Source organism: Mytilus californianus, unplaced genomic scaffold, assembly GCF_021869535.1.
Source record: "Mytilus californianus isolate M0D057914Y unplaced genomic scaffold, xbMytCali1.0.p SCAF_5, whole genome shotgun sequence".
Lineage (NCBI taxonomy): Eukaryota > Metazoa > Mollusca > Bivalvia > Mytilida > Mytilidae > Mytilus > Mytilus californianus.
In genome coordinates, this window is record NW_026262701.1 from 17,647,299 (window position 1) to 17,657,026 (window position 9,728).

General features: G+C 32.9%; 1 pseudogene; it reads left to right on the forward strand.

Annotated features, from left to right (window-relative positions):
• The first annotated feature begins 1,461 nt into the window (after positions 1–1,461).
• On the forward strand, positions 1,462–7,790 carry LOC127701871 (uncharacterized; annotated as a pseudogene).
• Positions 7,791–9,728: the final 1,938 nt, after the last annotated feature.

A 9,728-nucleotide genomic window follows, 5' to 3' on the forward strand; every position in this document is an offset into this window, starting at 1 on the left:
AGAAACAAGTTGCCGCATTGCAATCACTCCAATGTTAATATTTTGTAGGCCGAGCCATTTGCTGCTACTTTTAGAAGTAATCCAACAAATTAGAGAAATAAATTTACCGAATAAACATAGGACGTGTTCATAGTCCAAATTGAATAGGTTCGCTGCAGAATTCATCGGAAAAAAAAACATTTTTTTAAGTACATTTCTTTCCTTTTGAATCTTTTTAGCATATGAATAACATGGTAAAATAGTTCTTTCCCAGTTTCTAAGCCTCATACATAAAAGTGAATATTTTTCTGACATTGATTTTATATTGTAGATTTATAAGCCTTATCAAGAACTTGCTAACACTTTGTCTTTTATTTTGTAGATGCATGTTACTGTTTATAGAAGACATCAACTGTTTTGGACTATTTAGGAAATTAAAAGTCTAATATTGCATACAAGAGATAGAACTGGTTTGTTTGCCGTCTTAATTCTTTCGATTTGTGTGTTTTATTTATTATTGAGAATTAAGAAATGTTTAATATTCTGAACAACGAAGTAAGGAATTTGAATAACATCATCAATTCAGATATTGATTAAGTGGAATGCAATAGCCGGATATTTTAGTTATCTTCCCTTGAGTCGAAAATAAAAATAGAATATTTCATGTTAATGCTCAGATGCAAAATTTTAGAGCAGTGTCCGGCGTACAAAATTTTAATCCAGGCATCTATGATGAGTTTATTTACAAGAATATAAATTCTGCATGATCAAAATTAAAACCTAAATCAAAGGATACATCAATTACAAGGAAAACTTATCTTGTATTGGAATGTAAATATTAGGTATAGGGGAGAAGTTATTGTATCAATGGTTTAAGAAATACTTTGCGTTTAGTTTGTCAGATAGAAGAAATCGGGTTACACGCCATTATTCCGACAGCCCATTAGTCCGAGAGCTCATTAGTCCGACGGCCCATTGTTTCGACAGCCCATTGGTCCGACAACCTATTAGTCCGACTACCCAATAATCCGACAGCCCAATAATCTGACAACCCATTAGTCCGACACTTAGAAATAAATATTGCGCGGTTTCAGAGTAAAAAAAAATATGTCTGTCTGTATTATAATGTATATGTTATTACATTTGTACAGAAATAATTACGATATATCATATAGGTAGTTCGAATACTTTTTATATTCTTAATTCGAAATACGTATATACGTAATTGAAATGTGTGTTTATGTATTTCTTGTATCTATTTTATTTCAATTTTTCATAATATTATTGAAAAGTGAAATTTTCGTTTTCCGTCCACATATCGGCGATGTCCGCAATTAGGCGAATTTCCCCTAGCGGTAAATTATTCAATTATGTATTTTCGCGCCTTAAAGAAATCGTTCATGTATTTACAGAATTCAAAAAACGGATATATACAGAACTATTTCCGTATGGATTGACTTAAAATTCCGTATATACGGAATTATGACGTAACAAATCTTTGCATATGCAAATACAGACAATTCAGAATTTTAATTGTGTATATATATGCAGAATTCGAATTATGTTATACAGGGAATTATTCATACAGATTCTCATCAAACTATTTTCAACAAAGTAGGAAGGATCAGAATATTATGCTGCGTTCATACGTATTCGAATTCGATTCGCATTAACTAATTCGAATTAGTTTAATTCGCATTCGAATCGTTTTACGTCCAAACGTTAATTCTAATTCGAATTGCAACACGCGTCAAATTTGCTTTACTGTCCGAAAGACGTTTACTTTTAATTCGTATCAACAAAAACGGATTTCTAATGCGAATTTATTAATGCGAATTAGCCAATTCGAATCAATTCGAATTAAAAAGGAAGAGTGTGTGAACGCGATTAGCGAATTCGATTCGCATTCGATTCGAATTCAATTCGAATTAAATGTACGTGTGAACTAGGCATAATTTGCTTAATAAAATACAGAATCTATTCTGTATATTGGATATTGTGTGGTTCCAATATGGCCAAATCCGACCCGCCACCTTATGGATTAGGTGGGCGACTCTGCGTCTCATTTAAAACAACCTACGACTAAAAAGTATCTTAAATATGCTTAAAAGTGAGGCAAACTGATGCATTTTATTAACGCGACCTATGTGATGCATTAACATACATTATTATACTTCACGTTAAAATGCCATATTTTGATTGGCTAATACGAGGGTGTTAATTTACTCTATTACCCTTCATGGAGACGCTTGATCAATTGTGCGCTTTATTAAATACGACTCTATCCTATGGCAAATACTCTATTACCCTTCACGGAGAAGCTTGGTCAAGTGTGCGCTTTATTAAATACGGATGTGTGTTATGTACAAGACGTCATAGTTTATTACTTTGAATTCGAAATTTAATCGACAGTAATAACAGAACATTCAGTATCATAAATTAAATAACACATATCTGAGAGGGTGATAGAGCAGATTGTTACCCCTCAAAAAGACATTGTCAACCTTGGCTTCGCCTCAGTTGACAATGTTTTCTCGGGGTAACAATCTGCTCTATCTCCCTCTCAGCTATGTGTTATTTATATACTGTACATTTTACAAGATATTGTCAATAATAAGTATCTGTTTTCTTCAATTTTGAAATCGACATTCAGCATCACACGCCTATTTTAAAAGAGACATTGACGCCAGTTTACTCCAAAATAAAAATAAAAAATCTATACAATAGTGTTATGCACAGTCAGTTAAATGATTTTTCTAAGTTGGCTTTCAACTTGTTGTCAGTAACTGCAAGAACTCTCACATCTGTTCTTTGTTATTGTTGTTATGAGGGATGTATATATTCCCTGCCACGTCCGGTCTGTGATTTTGTTAGATGTTTTTTTCTGCTTTGCATCGATCTGAGGAGTTAAGCCCTTTTCAACTGATTTTTATAGTTTGTTCTAATGTTGACAACGTACTGTTACACCACTGTCTCAGGTTCGAGGAGGGTTGGCGCCTTCAAACATGTTTAACCCCGCCACATTCTGTATGTGTCTATCCCAAGTCAGGTGCCTGTAGATCATTTTGTCATATTAAGTTAGGCCGTTAGTTTTCTCAGTTGAATTGTTTCTTATTTTTCATGTCGGGACCTGATAGCCGACTATACGGTATAGGTTTTTTCTCATTGTTGAAGGCCGTACTGTTGCCTATGATTGCTTACATCGACTTTATTAGAACTTTGGTGGATAGTTGTCTCATTGGCAAGGATACCACATCTCCTTATTTTTATATTACACAAGAACAAACTATAGACACTTAAAACTAGTTAAACCAACGTATATATCATGTATATATTGACCTCCATTGGACTTTGTTTTGTTATGATTGCTTTTCACCAAAATATAGAAATGAAAAAGAACCCCATTGTGATACATACAGCCATGCATTAAGAATAATTACACGTGGTTGTGGAGGGTCCGTTTACATTTTTTCAATAAAAGAATATACGCTGAGTTTACAACAAAATACCCTGTTTCTCCTATTTTCTTGTCTTTCATAAAAAATATAACATTTCCGCGACAAAATCAAATAAAACTTAGTTGAGTGATACAAGTGGTGGAAAGTGTTACGACCAAAGAGGGCGGGTCGGGTTATCCAACTCTTATATATTTATTTAATATAGTTAATAGTGGTGAAACCTCACTCCCTTGATACGAAAGGAGGAAAAAAGGAGAACTTGTAAAATGAAGGTAAATCAAGAGACAAAAACAAAACCGGGGACTAGAACAGCACAGAATGACAATGGACACACAAACGCCGAAATATAAAGACAAATAAAATACCCAGATCCGTAAAACGAAAAGGAGGAACGAGGATAAGAACCCAGCAGTTGCAATATGCATGTGTATCAACTCCAAGGCACTGAGACAAATATCCCGCAAGAGAAGAATAATCGGAATCTAAAAGGACAACCAAAAATATTATCGAGAACAAAGTTGGTCTTTTGGAGAAAATTAACCCATACACTTATGACAGATGCAATGTCGGAATAATGAGCTGTCGGAATAATGGGATGTCGGAGTAATGGGCTGTCGGAATAATGGGATGTCGCAATAAAGGGCTGTCGGAATAATGGGATGTCGGAATAATGGTTGTCGGACTAACGGGATGTCACAAGAAAGCGGATATCGAAATTTACAAGAATATAATCGTCCATGTTACAGGACTTGATTGGTATTATATAAAAAAATAAAAAGTTGTAGTACTGTGAATTCAAATGAATGGAAAGAACACAGTGTCCATTGCATATTCGTGGAGTTATAACAGAATACGAAAATGTTATATTCGTATGGATCTAATAAACCATTGAATGTAAATATACTCTGATATTCATATTAGGAAATTGTGATCGCATTCATGATGTTACTTGTAATAATTAAGAAATGAAACTGTTACAAAATTTGGAAAATTCTCTGTTGGTACAGGGATTAACACGCTAAAATAAAAGAGATAGAAGATCCTACAAAAAAATGTTGGTTGATTTTTAAGAATTGAAAGAAATAAAAGATTTTCAGCTCAAGATGTTATCTTTCGGTCTGCTTCATTCATACGAGTTCGGGCTATGCCCGGTTAGCCCGATCGCGTGACCGGGTCTAAAACGCTTTAAAAGCGAAGCGAGCGAAAACGGCTTATCAAAGATGGAGATTGCTGCAGTTGCTAGTGAGATAGACTTTCTTATATTTGATAAAGAGGACTAAGAAGATGACATAATAATGTTGGAGATGATACAACTCCAAACAGTGTACATGCGTCGTATATGTTGACCACAGGCACTTGTTTCTAATCATGGAATGGTCGACTGGATAGAAACAAGTGCTTGTGATATTGAATTAGGTTATGAAATCACCAAACTATATTTGCTTTAAGCTGTTATTTACCCGAATGTTAAAGACATTTCTTTTTTTATGGTTAACTACAGACATATTCAAGTATTTATTATTTTTTAGTGGACGTATAATTTTTAACAAAACATTTTTGAATATCCTGTTACCTTTCCCAAATTTTTATCAATAGGTTGACCCATTTACCTTCATCAAAAGTCCATACCCCCCTCGATCTCCCCCTAATATCAAATAGTTGTCCCCTAATTATATGCATGTGTAATTCATTTCATTATTTTTCAGCTCTTACCATGTTGTTTTCAAAAGTCAGAAGTGTATAACCACCAAGTCCATTACTAGTCCTGAACATGCATGAAACATTTGTCACTGGACGTTTGAAAATATAGTACATGGTAATTCATACTTATAATTGATACCTCACAAACTTTATTTGTTGCATTTGTAATAACACTAACCTGTCATTTGATTTTTTCTTTTCTCATCTTTTCAGGAACAGAGAAGATAGGATATTGTCTCTTCAATATTTTGAATATACTGTTCCAAACTATTTGCCAGGTTCTTTTAAACAGTTTTTTTCAAAGTGAATTATGAAACCATTGAATATCTCTGTCAGACTTTGGGTCAATACCCAGCATTACTGCCTCGAACTGTTCCTGGGGGTCGATCTGAAATTCCTCTCCAGAAGAAGATTTTAATGACTATGCGGTATTTATTTTCCCAAGAAACAATTAAAGAATTGAGTGATTGATTTGGAAGTAAAGAACATAATTTTTTACGTTGTAAAAGATAGGTTTTTGAGACAATATGTAATAATCTGCTTTCAATTTATAGTATGGCCACAAAATAATGATTTTCAGCACAAATCACAGAGATTTGATGATATGGGAACACACAAGCATTCAAGCATTTTAGGAGCTATTGATGATAGCCATATACAAATTGAGGTACCATTCCATAATCCAAAATCTTACTTCAACAAAAAAAGTTTCACTCAGTGGTGCTTCAAGGTGTTTGTACTGAGGATTTGAAACTTATTGACATAAATGTAGGTTGGCCAGGATGTGTCCATGACGCTAAAGTATTCAGGAATTCAGGTTATATGAAAATGGTTTTCAGAAATATGGCAATGGTCGCTATCATCTATTAGATGCAGCATATCCTTTAAAAGAATGGCTTTAACTCCATACAGAGACAATGGAAATTTAACACAACAACAAACTCGTTTTAATGTTGCATTGTCATCAAACGCCAGGTAATTGAGAGGAGATGTTTTGGCATTCTCAAAGGAAGATTTAGAAGACTAAAATACATCAACATGAAATTAATGAAAGAGATTTGTCAGACATTTTGCACAATATATGCATTATTGAACATGGCATTATAGAGGAAATCTTAAATGATGTAGTTGTTCCAGCACAAAATTTTGTACCTGGCATAGCCGGATTATTTGAGAATGATGCACAAGGCCATTTGAAAAGATTGAACATTACAAACAGAATGTCCAGATTTTTCATTCTTTTTCTTGTTTCTTTCATACTGTTCCTTTAATCCTTTAATTTTCAGTCTGCATTGGTCTGCAGTAAATATATAATTATAAGTTTGCATTAAGTTGGATACTTTCTTCCATTTATTTTTTACTGAAACATTTGATTCCTCCAAATCTTTGTGCTGATTTAAAACCAATTTTTCAGCTGCAGGAAATCTTCATATCTCCCGAGGCAAAGGGAAATGAATGTTTTATTCCACTGCCTATGCTTTGTTTACTATCAATACATTAAATATTATTTTGCATACATTTTTTTTCTTATCCGCTTGTTTTTGTAAGTCAAACTAAACACAATTTACCCCCTGATAAACAGTATAAGGATCAAAATTTAATTATAAGTCTTTTTGTTTTATCGTCTGAAATAAATTTGAATATGATAATGATTTTTGCTATCGCTATTTTAAGAAGAATAAGAAGTTCAAAACGTTATGTACATTAACCGCGCGTAACGTCGCACGAAGTAATTCCGACATTTCAGAGGGGAATATGATCCTCAGAATGGAATATGAAAATTTGTTCAATGACACGTGGGATAGTCTCAACCAATCAAATATTGATTAAACTATCAATATGTTTAAACAGTGGAATAATGCCTTGTATTAAACTCATTACTGTGAGCTAAACAAGATGAAGAACAACACTAAAGTGATGTTTTTATCTATATGTTGACTTAAGAATCCTTGCTCTTCAACAATTTATATGAATTTTTTTCAAATTTCATATTTTAAAGTTTTTTAAAGTTTTATGATCAAAATATGTGAAAATATAAAACTTAAAAGCTCTGACAAAAGTATAACATACTTGAATGATCCCTTGCATTAGTACAAACAGTATGCTCATTGCCACTAATGTTAGCACTACAACCAGGCTGTTCCACACTGTTGTTATTGTTTTGTTACTCATGGTTTTGTTGCTCGTTATTGTTTTGTTCCTCATTATTGGTTAAAGTTTGTCCCTCGTTGTTGTTATTTGTTAACGTTTGCCAAAGTAGAGCTTTTACCTCTGGATCTAAATAAAAAAAAATACATATGTTACATATCTACAATTCAAAGTCAGGAATATACATTGCATATGAAAATATCTACATGTATAATTTGTACTCTGATTTAAAAAAAAATTAATACCACAGACATGTTTTTTTTCCCTCTGAAAGCCTTATCTGTGGTATTCTCACCAATACACACTGTCAGTTGGGAGTTCAATGTTGATGAGTATTTGGAAACCAAAAACAAACACAATGTGACAAAGCCCAACTTTGCATTTGTTCAAGCAACTGTCTATGAAGTACAGATCAACACATTTACAAAGCATGTCACTTAATTTATACTAATTTGAGGAAATTTAATAGATACCTAACTATGTGTCTATTCATTGCAGATGTAATTTTTGTATGATGACCTATACAAAAAATAACTATATAGTTATATGGACTTGTATTATATTTTCCTTCGGGTTTATATGATCCGTTCATCCTATTTCGACTCTTTAAAATTCATGAGTCTATCCTAAATTGAGGTAAATTATATGGCCTTCCAGATACCGTTTCGATCCCTAACATAACTGAAGAGACATTAATTGTCGAAATCCGGATATGGTGTACAAATTTTTGCACCTCATGTATGCGATATACCATCTTTTCCGCAAGTTTATTGTTTTCTGTTTGGTATTAAATTAATAATTAAGATCCATGTTACATCTGGTGATCAATTTATTTGGCAATCGCCAATGGCAGTCAGCAGGGTTTAAGAACATCAGTTGTTCGACCTGTTAGTCAAATGATTTCTGTTAAAATATACTTTTCACTTTTTGGTCTTTTGGAAAATGTTGTTTGTGCTGAATTTAGACCCCTCTACCAAGAAATTTGTTTTACATGCACACGTATAAAAATTGCGGTTTTTATCCAACGCAATCATAGGTTTGAACGTTGTTTTCAATTTAGACTTATTTATATTTTTTCGTTTGAGCTTGTATTATATTTTCCTTCGGGTTTATATGATCCGTTCATCCTATTTCGACACTTTAAAATTCAAGAGTCTATCCTAAATTGAGGTAAATTATATGGCCTTCAAAATACCGTTTCGATCCCTAATATCACTGAAGAGACATTAATTGTCGAAATCCGGATATGGTGTACAAATTTTTGCACCTCATGTTTGCGATATACCATCGTTTCCGCAAGTTTATTGTTTTCTGTTTGGTATTAAATTAATAATTAAGATCCGTGTTACATCTGGTGATCAATTTATTTGGCAATCGCCAATGGCAGTCAGCAGGGTTTAAGAACATCAGTTGTTCGACCTGTTGGTCAAATGCGTTCTGTTAAAATATACTTTTCACTTTTTGGTCTTTTGGAAAATGTTGTTTGTGCTGTATTTAGACCCCTCTACCAAGAAATTTGTTTTACATGCACACGTATAAAAATTGCGGTTTTTATCCAACGCAATCATGGGTTTGAATGTTGTTTTCAATTTAGACTTATTTATATATATAAATTGGCATTGACATAAAAAATCACGATAACTGTATAATCATCTTGACCAATTATCTAGATAAATTGTGAAAAAGATTCATGACTTGTCGAGATAAAATCCTGATAAGTCGTCAAAATACCTGATTTATGTTAACTTATCGAGATAAATTATGTCAACTCAGATTTATCACGATGGCAGAAATATGCCACCATACAGTCTGTTTAATAATCTCTGTTCAAAAATACATTTACACCTTTAAACACACATAATACTGCCATTGCAAAATACATACCTACATATAATATTCCATACACCTACAATTAATAGTGCAATTGTTAGGTATAGTTTTTTTGTTTTTTTTTTTTTTTTTGGGGGGGGTGGGGGGACATGATCGAGACTAGACCGAATTCTTCTGTCTCTATATAGCATATATTTCCTGATCTTCATTTGCTTCTTACTATTTTTGCTTTTTTCAATATTTTTTTTTGTTTGTTTTTTTTTTTTGCCATATAATATATGCTATATAGAGACAGAAGAATTCGGTCTTGATCGAGACCGCATGTGCGACCCATCAAACGTGATAACTGTTTATATGATCTATCTTATTACAGTTGCTATTATGAAATGATAACTTGGTTCACTATTGTATATCGTCATACAAAAATAAAGCAGTATCACATTTCAATAATTACATTACATGTATGTCTCATTATAATACGTTATTTTGATTGGCTAACAGCAATCTCGCGTCATTCTGAAATTAATCTTCATTTCAACATGAAATGTAACATTCATGATGACACGAGCTTCCACAACAAAGTGCACAGTTAAACAAAAGAAAAACTTGATA